Here is a 13,998-nt window from a genome sequence, read left to right as displayed (position 1 = left end):
TTGATTTTAAACCAACCCTCCATGTTTCTTTCCAGTGAACTGCGATGCAGTATTTTCTTCCGGCGAGTTACTCCAACTTCAGGCTGGAGAAAATCTTCTCTTGCGTTTCACTTGAAGGGAATTGTTGGATTTGTTCGTCACATAAGGAAACAATGGTATTTCCAGCCTTAAACACATTTTAGTCAAAAAGAAGCTTTAGCAGATAAAATACCATTATCCTTGAGCAAACCTACTTTTCTCCGTCCGTGGAAACACTACCCTGCTCTGAACTGTGCGAGGCCCCTCCTTCCCCAGCTGTCACACGCAAAACCTACACCCACCATAGCACTAGACCTACAGAAACACCCACCTTCAATGAGTTCAGAGCTGGACTGAACTATTCGGCTTGTGACGTGCTTCCTTCCTAAGAACGCCTAGCGAGCTTTCCTCTAATGGGGACTAGACGCTCGCGTGACGGTGTGTGGGGCGGAAGTGGGCGGGCGGAAGTGGCGCCATCTTGCTCGGCGGCGGGGCCCGCAATCTCCACCTCTTGGAGTGACTGCGCGCTGGGGCGGCGGCCGCGGGGAGGGAGGAAGCGAGGCAGCACTTGGTAGTCGCCCCCTTAAGAAGTAAAGGGGTGTTGGCGAAAGAAGACTGCGGACGTGAGGTCTTGTCGCTGAGTAAGTCAAGAGGTAGGATGGTTGTGACACTGGGTGACAGAAGGGCCAGAGTCCGGGGGTGGGGTTGTTGAGACCACTACCTGGACAAATGGTAGGTGACAGCACTGTCAAAAGAGGGCAGTGGTACATACAACCTGTGTAATTGGTAGAAGAGTGTGATCACATACTCGGTCTCGGCGTTGGCACGTTTGGGTTGACAGCTCAACTAGGTGGGTGACTACCAATTCAAACAGGGAACTGGGTGTGGGAGCGCAATCATCCGAGTTATCGGAGGGTGACAGCACAGCCGGAGAGCTGGCTCAGTATGATAAGGAAACTGTAAATGGACGGAGCATGCAGTTACTGATGGCACTATCGGGAAATGTGTGGGGTAGTCGAACGGGAAAGAATCTGGTCAGCTGAATTAAGTCGTCAGATGGAGACTGCAACCCAAAGAGGCAGATGCAACTGATTCAGCATCAATGATGCTTTTAATTCATGTGGTGTTTTGAATAGTAAATCGTGTTGTATTGTGAATGCATTTATGTAGCTCTTACTACCCCTGACGAGGCGTCAAAGTGCTTTTTTTCGGCGAGTAGTACGCTACTCGGTAACCCATAAAGGATTAGTGGTGAATTAGTATAGTGAAATATTAAAGTAATTTGAGTGGTGGATATTAGTCAGTTATTTGGAGCGAGATTGATACGGAGGGATAGAAGAGGGAAAAAAGGTTTGCATTTATATAGCGCTTGTTACCCCATGGGTGCTTAAGTGCTTTTTTTGGTGGGTAGCATGCTACTCCGGAACCCATAAAGGATTAGTGTTTTTTAATTTGGGTTGTTCATAGGAGCCTCTCAGTGAAATATATACGCCAGTCTATCCATATCGTCACGTGTGACTATGTAAAAAGTGGTTTGGGTTGCCTCTTTTTTTATAAGCAAAAATGAAGCATCAAATGTAGGTTCTGTCGAGGACAATAAGATTCGTTTAGCTTAATTGTCGTAGTTTGTTATCCCTTTTCACTTTTTCCTAAATTGTGATTATTTATTAAGCATCTCCAATGTTCCTCTTAATCTATTTGTTTGATAATGTATTACATATTGCTGGTTATGGTATGTTCTTCTAGTTGTTTAGATTTGTGCATCTCTTCATCTTTTTTAGGTCTCGTGGCGTTGAACAGCGCGTAAGCGCTGTCTCGCCAGAGATCTATTGTCGCTGGGTCTGCTTCCCAGGAGACAGCATCTGGCTGCGCGCATCTCGCAAAAGGCGATCGGCGCAGGCCACGCGCGAACGCGCTCGCCGTGTCTGTCTCCTGGGAAGCGCCAACATACACAGGCACACCTCCCCCTGCACGCATGCACACACACCGACACACATACACAAGCGCACATACACGCACGGAGAGACCCCACCCCTCCGCCGTCACACACAGAGACACACACACACACACGCACACATACAGGCATCCCCCCTTCCCCGCTCGCCGGCACTCCGGACTTGTGCAGCCTCCGCGGGGCTCTCCCTCGGGCATGGGAGCCCCGCGTCACCACTGCTCCTCCAGGCACTCCGTGGGCGCGGGCTTCACAAAACAGAAGTCCCGCACCACGATAGGTTTCGTTTTGCGCGCGCACGTCTTGTTTTTCCAGTCACCCATGCCAGGAATGTACTTTCACTCTGCCTTACGATGCTGGTGCCTGCGACGGCTCGTAGCCACAGTCCATTATATTTTGAAAAATCCACACCCCACAGTGACTACGTGAGAACAAAGTCGCATATCAAACGCAGAGAGAGAAAATATTAACAATGTAGAAAGTCCGATGACTAGATAGTTGTCATTTGCTAAAAAGCATAGGCATCGAAAAGCCTAACATGTTGATTTTTTTTTAGAATGCGTATTTTGTCGATACATGTATGTAGCGTTCAAACCCCATTGTGGGGCACCTACTTTAATTTCCAAATAAGTAACGTGCTATAAAACTGACGGAGGAAGTTCGATACAAACCATAACATCAAAAAAAATGTTATGGAGACCGATTTTCCAACAGTTATTTCCGTAGTGTAGCTAGCAGTGAAAAACCAAAACCATGCATTGCCGATAACTATAGAGGCCACCTTCGCAGCTGTGTGGTGTGAATTTAAAAAGAAGGGTACTATTTACTGTAAACTAGGCATGGCCTCCTACTTAACAGAGTACAGCTGCCTTTGTTGATGCAAATAATACGAGTCTGGAACTTTGTGATTAAATGATAGACGCAGTAATGTTTGAGGTAAACATCACCGACGTCAATTTCAGCTTCTCCTAGAAGTTTTTCAGCTATTTTTTAAAGGCACTTTTTTTAACCAATATATACGGGACTCTTAGCACAGGGAGGAATACGTCATCATATGAGTACATACAGACACTGAGCACATACAAATGCGCACAGACAAGGGCCCTCCTTCACAGGTACTAACTAGCATACAGGCTAGAGGCCAGAAGGTCACCAGACCACCATGATTGTTTTTAAATAAAGCAATCATGTTTTAAACAAATGCATTGCTTTCCTTAAAGGAAAAAGAGAAGTACTTAAAAAAAATTAGTTAAAACTAATTTTTTAGGAAGCAGTACATCAAATATGCACACTAGTTTATTGTGCAAGGACAACAACACTGAGGGTCGCTTAACCACATCGCTGCTGCGCATTTTCCCCTCCTGTGCTGGAAATATGTGATCCTCAGTGTATCATGACGAGCTCAGCTCGTCATCAGCACAGCTCAACTGTGCCTCATGACGAGCTGAGCTCGTCATGAGCATGGAAGGGGTTAACTAGTTTCCGTTGCACAATAAACTGGTGGAACACTGAGCAGCAAATGCAAATGAACCACTGCTCCTCTATGCACAGCACATTGGCACTGTTTTGTCCATTAGTGAAGAGTGCGGAGATAAGATAAAAGGCGCTATGTGCTTTTGTTAACAGTGCAGGGAGGAGTGGCCGTGTGCCTCGGTAAAGACACTCATCCTCCTGAGTAAGCAACGCAGGCAAAGAAGGCGCTGAATGCCTCAGTGAGCACCACAGTGATAAAGGCCCCCCTTGCGTTCAGTGGGCAGCTCAGCCAGAGAATGTAGCATTGCCCCCAATGAGCAGCACGGCGGACATCCTATGCACTCAGTGAGCTGCCTAAACAGACGTGAGTGTTTCAGTGAGCAGCAGAGCGAGGATAGGCATGCCGCTGCGTGCGCCTCAGTGAGCAGCACAGCGAGGGGAGGCTGCCTGCGCCTCAGTGAGCAGCACAGTGAAGGGAGGCCTCAGTGAGCAGCAGGAGGACCCTGAGAGGCCTTGTGCGCCGTCCCTCATTACTGGTTGCTATTGCGTCCCGTTGCTAAGTTAACACTTTTGTTTTGGGCCTGCACTGCTGGCAAGCCTCGGGGCAGGACTCGTAACAGCACTTTTGGAAGCTCTTGTGTGATGACTGCATGCTAGACTGAATTTAAAGACAATACCTGACCCTGTCACCCTGCACCCCAGCGACCCCAGCCTGGCAGTGGGGTACCTTATCAATGTGGGATGTGCAACAAAAAAGCAGGGGTATGAGGGCTGGGGTGGGAGACTGCCCAGAGTGAGATGGGCTGATTACAACAAGCTGTAGAATCTACGCCTCCCTGTTCATCAGAAGTGAAATATTTTTATCCAAACATTACCAGCACAGCTATACAATTCAAAAGGCGCGTGCTTTAATTGAAATCTAAGAAAAATGAAAACAAATGAGTGATAGTCTGTGGGAGCAGAGGTGATTAAAAAACGTACAATTATTAAAACTCATTCCTCTAGAGACGGGGAACAAGACAGATTCTTAGTGTCAACAAACCTTGAAGCATCGTTACTGTGTGAAAATGATAGGACAAGCACTGGTAACAGGCCAGAACCCGCTTTCATCAGAAGCGAGGACTCCAAGCTTTGAAGCAGACCAGCTCTACTTTTTCATTTTAAGTGGATCCCATCCATGGGTATGTAGTATGCCAGAACCCTCCTGCCCCCTTTTACACCAATACAGACTTTGCTAAATATTTCATGCAACACATTGTCATATACAATGCCAAGAACTCAAACTTCAATGCTGCGAGACCTATTGCATGGCAAATGCTTGTTTTAATGTGCCATCTACCAGTCATTTGGGCAGAGAAATGCTTTTCACTTCAGCTATTTAGAGTCCTTGCCTGAAATGACTGTCATTTCGTTTCACTCCAACAAATCAAGACCAGCTGGTCATGGTGAAAGCCACTTCATTTAAAATGTTGTAGCCTACTGCCCGTATAAAAATGAGACCTATCCAGCAAAGGACTGATTCCAATTTTGTTTTGTTTGCAGGCAGGAAATGTAAAACCACCTATGACCAGTAAACCATACTGCCAAATTCCTCGTAGACAAGTAGATGGACGTGCCAAACCGAATTTCTGGTGCTGCTTTCTTCAAAGGAACTGGACAAATTGCTTTCTGAGCACACAAGCCGCATTTTCATGGGAGTTTGACTTTGTTTGTTTGAAAAAGCATTTTCATTTTGAGAACAATGTATTGGATGCAGCAACACTAGATGGTGAAACTGGATTTAAGAGACACAGTATTGGATTTGCACTATATTATGCAAAGGCACCTAAGGAATTTTGTTATGCAAAGAAACATAAAGCTGTGAGAAGAACACGTACTGCTATCAGAAAACACCATTTTGAGTGGTGCAATGCTGGTTTTTAATCAATAAGATCTTTAAAGGATAAGGTAAGCTCACTGTTTTGTCAAATATTCTTCGACATTCTAACCTGCCTTGGTGCAAATTATTTCTTTCACATTTCAGTACTAACTCATTGCGCTTATTATTTTTTACTTTAACCTTTGGACAATTAAGTAGGATTCGTTTTTATTTTTTTAATAGACCAATTTCATGTTTCTTGTCCAGTTGCCTCTTGTTTTACATGTATGTTTTTTTTTAAACGGATACCAGTTAAAGGCTCTCGCTTTTGTACAATTTTTCTCTGTACCTATGTATTCCTCTTTCACTTCATTTAAATAAAGTTTTGACCATGTGGCTTGACATGGTCAAAACCTTATTTAAATTCCTATTTCCGCCTGTCCTTATAAACAGTGTGAGGGAGACTTTACCTCTTGAATACATGGCACAAATAATATAGTGTACTTTTCTTGTGTATAATCTGAACAACGCTTGGCTAGAATTGGAAGTGGGAAGAGATCCAGTTCAGTTGTCATTGCAGTCAGTACAACCACTCTTCGACTACCCTACACTGGTCTCTGACAGTTAAGGAAGTCCAGAAAAGCTTTACATCCCTGTACAGTTAAGGGGGTACAGAAACAGCTTTGCACCTCAACATTGTTTTCCCTTTAATATAGAATCAGAAATTCAAACGAGAATAAAGCATATAGGTGTGGAAGTAGGTCAGTAATTGACTTTGTTAAATTAATTTCTACTTTATGATACTTCAGTCAAGTAACACACCAACCACATTATTTAATAATTTGTTACCACTAAATATTTGCAGTTTATTCTCCTGGCACTATAACTCCACTTGTCACCACCATAGAAAAAAGAAAATATTTTTTATTTCAATCACAAGGTTGAGCTGCTTGTCTAATATTGCAAACTATTATTGAGTAAATATTCATTCCCTACTATGGTTTTTGTTTAGTGTACAGCAGGGCTGTACATGTTGCTACATTTTAATCTAGGTTAATGTCTAAGCAATTAACCCTTTTTTCCTTGTCTGTCTATCAATATCTGCACTTGCGAGAACAACCGATTCTGTGGTGGGATCACGCCTACTTTCCAAACACATTCCTGTTCTCTCACAAAAGATAAAATAGAAACAGTCACTGTAGAATTATTTGAATAGTGTGACTAGTCTTTGGGGAGTGAACTTCCATTATCCAGTGGGGCTTGCATAAACATTGTAAAATGTGTGAATTTCAGATATTTTGCATCATCTTTAACTTTAGTTATAAAACTGAGAGAAAGTGCATATTTATTATTTAATTTTCTTTGTTTCCTCACTTAGAGTCCATGCAAACTTTTAATATATTTGTGCCTTTTTTGTTTTAAACCGGTACATCGTGATTTTTTTTAATGAGCAACTTTATGCAGTCTTCTCAGCAACACATGTGGTGTCACATTTAACTTTAAAACATTATAAATCCTTTGTAGTTCCTGTTATCTTCATATTAGGTTGACTGGACTTCCTGCTGGAGGTCGGTCTGCTTCATCACAGCAAAAGGAATGTGAAGTTATAATGTAGTGTGATATCGGCACAGCTTCTCTTGTAAGCTCTTTTAGCCTTTAGTTAAGAATTCATGTGAGAGAGTTGGCAAATCTGGGAATTTAAGTTATTTCAAGAGGTGTTGGCTGGTAAGAATTGTGAAGTATTTTGAAAATTCATTTTGAACCCTTTCCTTAGTTGGTAAATGTAAGTTCTTGAAGGTTCCCCTGGAAGGGTGCCGTATTTGGAAAAAAAGATAAAAACTTTTAAAAGTTCTGATCTAGGTTTCTCTATGCAGTGTTGCAACCTTTGAAGGGGTGAAACCATTTGCTACCTTACTTGGGTGAAACAGATGTGAAAAGTGTGTTGCAATGATGATGCTGTGGTCTATTCTTAGGGCCATTTTGAAAATAACCCCCCTTTGTGCCAATTCTGCTGTAAGTGAACTAAACGGTCAGTGGTAGAGTATGTATGTGCGGGTAATGTGACAATCCTCTTAAGAGCCTGGGTTTTTGCATATTAAGATCTATCTGACCTTCACCATTTCCTACCCAAGTCTTAAAAGTAGGCATGTCTAACATCATAAAATACAAATCTCACTGTATTATTTTTATTAAACAAATTTCCCTTTTATCAGTATATCTTTAAGGAAAAAACAGGCTTCATTCCGTAGCATTGTTGGAAAAAGGTGTACTCCATCGTTCAGTAGCGTTGCAGAACCCCTTTCAGCAGCAGTAAATGGTAGTTGGAGTTTTTCAATATAACATCACCTGGGAGTAATTCTGGCCCATTATTTTTTACAACATTGCATAAGGTTGGCTGGTATTTCTGGCATTAATTTATGTTCATACCGCTTTAGGTCCCGTCTTAGCATCCTTTTGTGGGGGTGGTGGTGGGAGGGGGGGGGGGGGTTGAGGGGAGAAATCATGACTTTTACCTGTCTGTCTGAAAATCCTGGTTATTTTCTTTTCAAACAATTCTGTCATTGGTTTACTTATGGGTTTTGTTTGGATCACTGTTCTGTTGTATGATCCACATCGTGCTACACTTTGGCTGGTAGACAAATGGTCTCAACATTTCCTATAACATTCACTGGTATACAGAGAGAGTCGTGGTGGGCTCTGATTATGAGTCCTCCAGGTCTTGCTGCTGCTAAGCAGGCCCACATTATCATCCTTCCACCAGCATGCTGTATGGTTGGTATGACTTGTGGTGATACAGTGTTTGATTTTCACCCAACTTGCCATTGTGCATTACAGTCCAGCAACTCCACTTTGTTCTTATCTTTCTAAAAGACATTGGTTCACAATCTTGTACTTTATTCAGGTGCTGTTTTGCAAACCCAACCAGTACAAAAATACTTTATTGTATGGCTAGGGTTTGTGTCCCGACCGCCCTTCCCTGGCAGCCACATTTATTTGTTCTTTTCCAAATGGTAAAATCATGAACTCCGTTTTACCATATTCTTAGAGGACTGTAGCTTTGTATGAAGCTTTGGGATTCTGTGTCATTTCAGGGAGCATTAGCTTTGGTGTAAATTTGCAGGAACATCCACTTCTAGTTAGATTGCCTGTGGTGCTTTAAATTGTCACCGTTTGTTAATGATCTTTCTCATTTGGAATAATGGACCCCCTCTTGTGGGGAAAAAGCTATATAATCCATTTCAAACTAATGAGCAGCATCACTTCTTTCTCTGAAACTATCATAGATGGATATTTCTTGTCCTAGGCATACTGTGGTTCCTCATACTTGACTGCTCCAGACCAAACTGTCAAAGTTTCTGATTTTTTTCAACACAGATAGTATCATTTTCTGATTGTCATTATGTGCACTTGTTTAGTAGCATCCAACTATCTTTTTTTTCCTGATATGGAAGTGGAAATGGTGAACAGAACTAATTTTTAGGTCGAGTTTACTCGAACCTATTGCTGTCCATCCAAAAGCTGACTTTTTATGATGCGGATTTTCAAAAGTTCACGTGAAATCAAGTGACCACAAGCTCTTTTGTGCACAAGCTTGCATTTCCCCACAGGCTTCCCCCTGCCAGCAGCATTTGCCACATCAAAGGCTTCCACTGCCCCGCCCCCCGCCGTCACTTATTCACGGACGCAGGCCGTGATTTCAAAGGGTTCCGCTGCCCCGCCCCCTGCTTCACGGCCATCTGTTCCCCAGCACCTCCCCTCTCTCTCTCCTAATTATTCACTGCTGGCCGGCCGGCACATCTAGTTTTCCACGGCTTTCGTTTTCCGCTTGATTGGTTGCTTTGCTAATGCTTGCTTGCTCTGGCTCTGGCTTTGCTCAGGCTTTGTTTGCTTTGCCGGTTTCGATAGGCTTGATTAAGCTTAAAATTTATTTAATAAGTTATCAATTGCATGACTTTGTAAAAGGTAAAAAGTTAGTGGTTTTTATGTATATTTTTTGTATGTTTAATTGTACCCGTAAGGGACAGTGGTGCAGTAAACTTTGCGTTCATTTTTAAATTAAAATGCCCCTATTGATAGATGTTGGCTTGAATGCAGAGTGCAGTCTAGATGGATTTAGGCGAGCGTCACGGCATTGTTCACATTGTAACTCATTCTCAGGGGACGGCCATACAGCACTAGGGCATCTGTGGAATTCACAGTGCCCAGTTCAAACTCGGAAGGATGATGGACTAAGCCGGCCCAGTAAGAATGTCCATCTAAGCTGAATGATGCACACAGCAGCATCAGGCGCGTTGACACCGAGAGCTATCCTGCTTCCCTTTGTATCCTCTTAAGTCCATTGCATTGTCCACAGGCTCTTGTTTTTACATCTCGCGCCTCTCCCGGCCATGCCGCTCTTGCTCTGCGGGTCACCAAACACTTCACCCACAACCTTCCTACATCCATAGAGCACTTCTGTGACGAAGACACGAGTGCAAGGCAATTTATTTATTTATATAGCGCTTATTACCCCTGATGAAGCGTCCTGATTTGATTATTTCGACTCTAAATGCACATAGTTGAGTGTCTACTGTGCCTTTTATTAAAGCGCTCAGACGTCAGCTCGGACTACACGTGCGCCATATAAAAGAAAATAAACATTACCCAGTGTGAATCCCCTGCCTGCCCCTCAAACAGCCCCGGCCCTCCACCCATTCCAAGCGAGCACTTAAAGACACACCCATTATGCAGGCTTCCAGCACAGAGGCCAAGCAACGAATGAACAATGCTTTCCCTAACGCTTGTCTTACACTGCATGTGGTCAGGGATTTACTCCAGTAAGGGGCTGGAGTAGCTTCCTTTCTAGGTGGGGAAAGGTAATGGTGCACACCAAATTTCGAGTTAGTGCAGGGGAAGAGGTTTCTCTGTGTTGGCTTTACACATAACATAACCCGGGAAAGCTTTCGCTGCGGATACAAGAAGACAAAATGTGTATTTGTACGACAGGCTGCATTTCCCCAGAATAATAGCCCCCACCCTCAACACCACACGCTGGTGAAAGAGCAGATGATCCCCGTCCTAAGCATCCCTTGGCGTGTTTGTGACCCTCAGAGCTCACACGTGACTGTCTCCGCTAATGAAATCAGTGGCACGCTGGCATTGTTAGACTGGCTGCTTTCCCTGCAAAGAATGTATGTGGCCCTGTGCACAGACAGCCCAGCCTTTAAATCGGGGCAAGAAGAAACCCGTTGTATAGTTTTCAATCCTTCCAAACTCTAATGGGTATTCCAAAATATGTTTATTTTTATCAGAATATCCGTCTGTCCGTGGGTAAATGTGCGCTGATATTGTCGCCGGTCCCATCGTGATAATGTAGACTCTCGAAGATTAACAACCATTAGGGCCGTTGAAAGAAAACCATGCTTTCGATTTTTTTTATTTGTTTTTTATTTTATTGGAAGGGATTCTCGTGAGTTATCCTATTTGCAGACATTTAAAAAACTATGAAGCAATTGAGCCCTGGTGGTGTGAATGAATGTAGTCAAAAGATTATAAATGAAAACTATGTAAACACGGTAATGCAATTTTCTAACTACTTTCCATGTGACGCAGTGCATGTTTTAATAATTTCAGACTCACTTGCGAACAACGCATGTTATGGAATATACACAATAGGTTCTGACTTAAATGTAAGGCAGATGCTGCAGCCCGCTCAGATACTTAACGCTGTGACTTTCGCTGGAGACTGGCGTTGGCAACAAAACAATAGTGGCTGATTTCAGCTGTGTGCATGCGAAACCCAATACACATCCATAGCTTCTTTCTGTGCTCTGGCAGGGGTCACGGGTCCCAGCGGCCTCTATGTGGACCCTGCAGGGTCTCGGCTTTTGATGTGGACCCAATCCTCCCTCTGTAGCATCCGCACCAGCTGTGATGCTTCACCAGGCGGTGCTGCATCATAAACCAGGGGCTGACCTCCCTTGCCGGCCCTGCTGCGGCTGGCTCGCAGGCTCCTTGTTGATTTAAGATTTTCTCCTTCAAAGAGCCGGATTTCGTTTAATCCAGATTTAGTGTGACCCCTAAATGATCTCTTGGAGTAATGCTTAATACGAAATTTCTATCTTTAACTTTTCACAATGTTTTTCTTAAGGATTATGCTTGTTTCCAATTTTGGTATTCTCGCAGTTATTTTACCACTATCTTTCCCCTAATGTGCCTTTTTTTTATTCTTTCACCATAATCCACACTTTATTGTTTAGAGCTCGCATTTGCAAGAGTTTAAGCTATGGTTATTGTAAATGACAATGCCTTTTAGTTATCTGTTTTAAAAACAACACATAAATAAAAGACACTGTCATTTACAGTGCCAATAGCTCAAACGTTCGTAAGGCTGCGAGGCTTAGTAATTGGCAACGTTTATTAATGTGAATAAATTACAACTAATACACTTGAAGACGGAGGTCAACCAAGGGAGGACGAGGGGGCAAACAAAGGCAAGAGAGAGGGAGAGGAAATAAGGAACCCCACCCCTCTGAAATAGAACAATATAAAACTGCATGAAAAAAAAAAAAAATACCTGATTGTTTGTAAGAATTCCCGGTACTGCCCAAGTAAAAGTATCACGTTTTTCGTTAGAAGTGCCAGTACTGCTCCCTCTAAAAATAAAAAAGTGAGGGTACTCCGTACTGGACAGTTGCGACCCATGTAACCCACTGGCTATCAAGTATTTATTTGTGAGTATCTTCGTGTATGGACTAGCTGGGACACAGGCTCACACCAATTGCCTTGTCACTAAATTAAATATACACATTCCTAGCACCACCACAGCACCACTCAGCACCACCACACCACCACTCCGCACCACTCTGCACCACCACAGCACCACTCTGCACCACCACAGCACCACTCTGGACCACCACAGCACAACTCTGCACCACCACAGCACAACTCTGCACCACCACAGCACAACTCTGCACCACCACAGCATCACTCTGCACCACCACAGCACCACTCTGCACCACCACAGCACCACTCTGCACCACCACAGCACCACTCTGCACCACCCCAGCACCACTCTGCACCACCCCAGCACCACTCTGCACCACCCCAGCATCACTCTGCACCACCCCAGCATCACTCTGCACCACCCCAGCATCACTCTGCACCACCCCAGCATCACTCTGCACCACCCCAGCATCACTCTGCACCACCCCAGCATCACTCTGCACCACCCCAGCATCACTCTGCACCACCCCAGCATCACTCTGCACCACCCCAGCATCACTCTGCACCACCCCAGCATCACTCTGCACCACCCCAGCATCACTCTGCACCACCCCAGCATCACTCTGCACCACCCCAGCATCACTCTGCACCACCCCAGCATCACTCTGCACCACCCCAGCATCACTCTGCACCACCCCAGCATCACTCTGCACCACCCCAGCATCACTCTGCACCACCCCAGCATCACTCTGCACCACCCCAGCATCACTCTGCACCACCCCAGCATCACTCTGCACCACCCCAGCATCACTCTGCACCACCCCAGCATCACTCTGCACCACCCCAGCATCACTCTGCACCACCCCAGCATCACTCTGCACCACCCCAGCATCACTCTGCACCACCCCAGCATCACTCTGCACCACCCCAGCATCACTCTGCACCACCCCAGCATCACTCTGCACCACCCCAGCATCACTCTGCAACTCCAGCATCACTCTGCACCACCCCAGCATCACTCAGCGCAACTCCAGCATCACTCAGCACCACCACAGCATCACTCAGCACCAACCCCGCATCAATCTGCGGAACCATCAACAACTGGTTCAAATATGTTCTCTCAATGTATCAAGCTTTATTACAAATGTCACAAAAAGATGTTAATATTTTACTTTTCGTCACAATAAAATACACAGAACATAATCATCACAAAAAGTTATTTACAAAAGTTTAAGCTATTGCCATTATAAATTACAATCACTTTTATTTAAGTATTAATTATTTAAAAAAATTAAAAGCCATTGTTATTTGTAATATCAATACATCTAAGTCACGTAAATACAACATATGTTTCATTACAAATGCTATAGGTGTCACATTTGCGAAAGTTATAACTATTGGCATTGTAAATGACAAAGTCATTAATTTAGCTATTTTCAAAACCAACACATAAATAAAAAAAAATGTCATTTACAAGACCAATAGCTCAAACGTTCCTAATGCGAGACCTATTGCATTGCAAATGCTTGTTTATACATGGATTCTGAATGTTGGCCGGTATTTTTTGTTTAATAATGTGTTACTTGTTACAAGCTTAGATTTGTTTACTGTTTTGACCTGGTAAGTACTATTTGAAGGTCTTCTGTGTCTTAAACCATATAATCTTAGAGTGAACATTATTTTAACATGACTAAATCTTTGTGGTGCTAGTATTTTTGCAGCTAGTTACCTAGTATCATCCGTTCTGAATCTTTTCATGAATCGTTGGTTAACTGCTTAGCACTGATGAAAGTGGGGGGATTTGTGAATGCTGGCCACTGTCAAAACTAGATATTGCACATGGTGCACACGTTTGCAATAATTAAATCGGGGAGCCTCTGTAGGTCTTGCTCACTCTCATTAAGGGAAGTGTTTCTTAGAATACGCTCAAAGTCACGTGGAATTACAGACCTGAATCTGTAACTTTGTATTTTTCCTCAGACACATTCGGATG

At 43.8% G+C, this 13,998-nt stretch overlaps 1 protein-coding gene across 12 annotated transcripts in view; it reads left to right on the top strand.

Moving 5' to 3' along the window:
• Positions 1-430: 430 nt before the first annotated feature.
• Positions 431-13,998, top strand: part of EPN1 (epsin 1) — a 371,704-nt gene continuing 358,136 nt past the window's right edge. For 5 of the 12 annotated variants that reach the window (XM_086930433.1, XM_086930440.1, XM_086930435.1 and 2 more), the window contains exons 1-2: positions 456-671; positions 4,985-5,389. The gene's annotated coding sequence lies outside the window, so the exon portion shown is untranslated. Of the gene's footprint in view, positions 672-4,984; positions 5,390-13,998 lie in introns of all 12 variants that reach the window. The other 7 variants (XM_086930442.1, XM_086930439.1, XM_086930434.1 and 4 more) reach the window with 4 other exon arrangements.

This window comes from Lissotriton vulgaris, chromosome 7, assembly GCF_964263255.1.
Source record: "Lissotriton vulgaris chromosome 7, aLisVul1.2, whole genome shotgun sequence".
Classification (NCBI taxonomy): domain Eukaryota; kingdom Metazoa; phylum Chordata; class Amphibia; order Caudata; family Salamandridae; genus Lissotriton; species Lissotriton vulgaris.
Note: the sequence above shows the minus strand (reverse complement) of the source record. Positions and strands in the feature narration are given on the sequence as shown.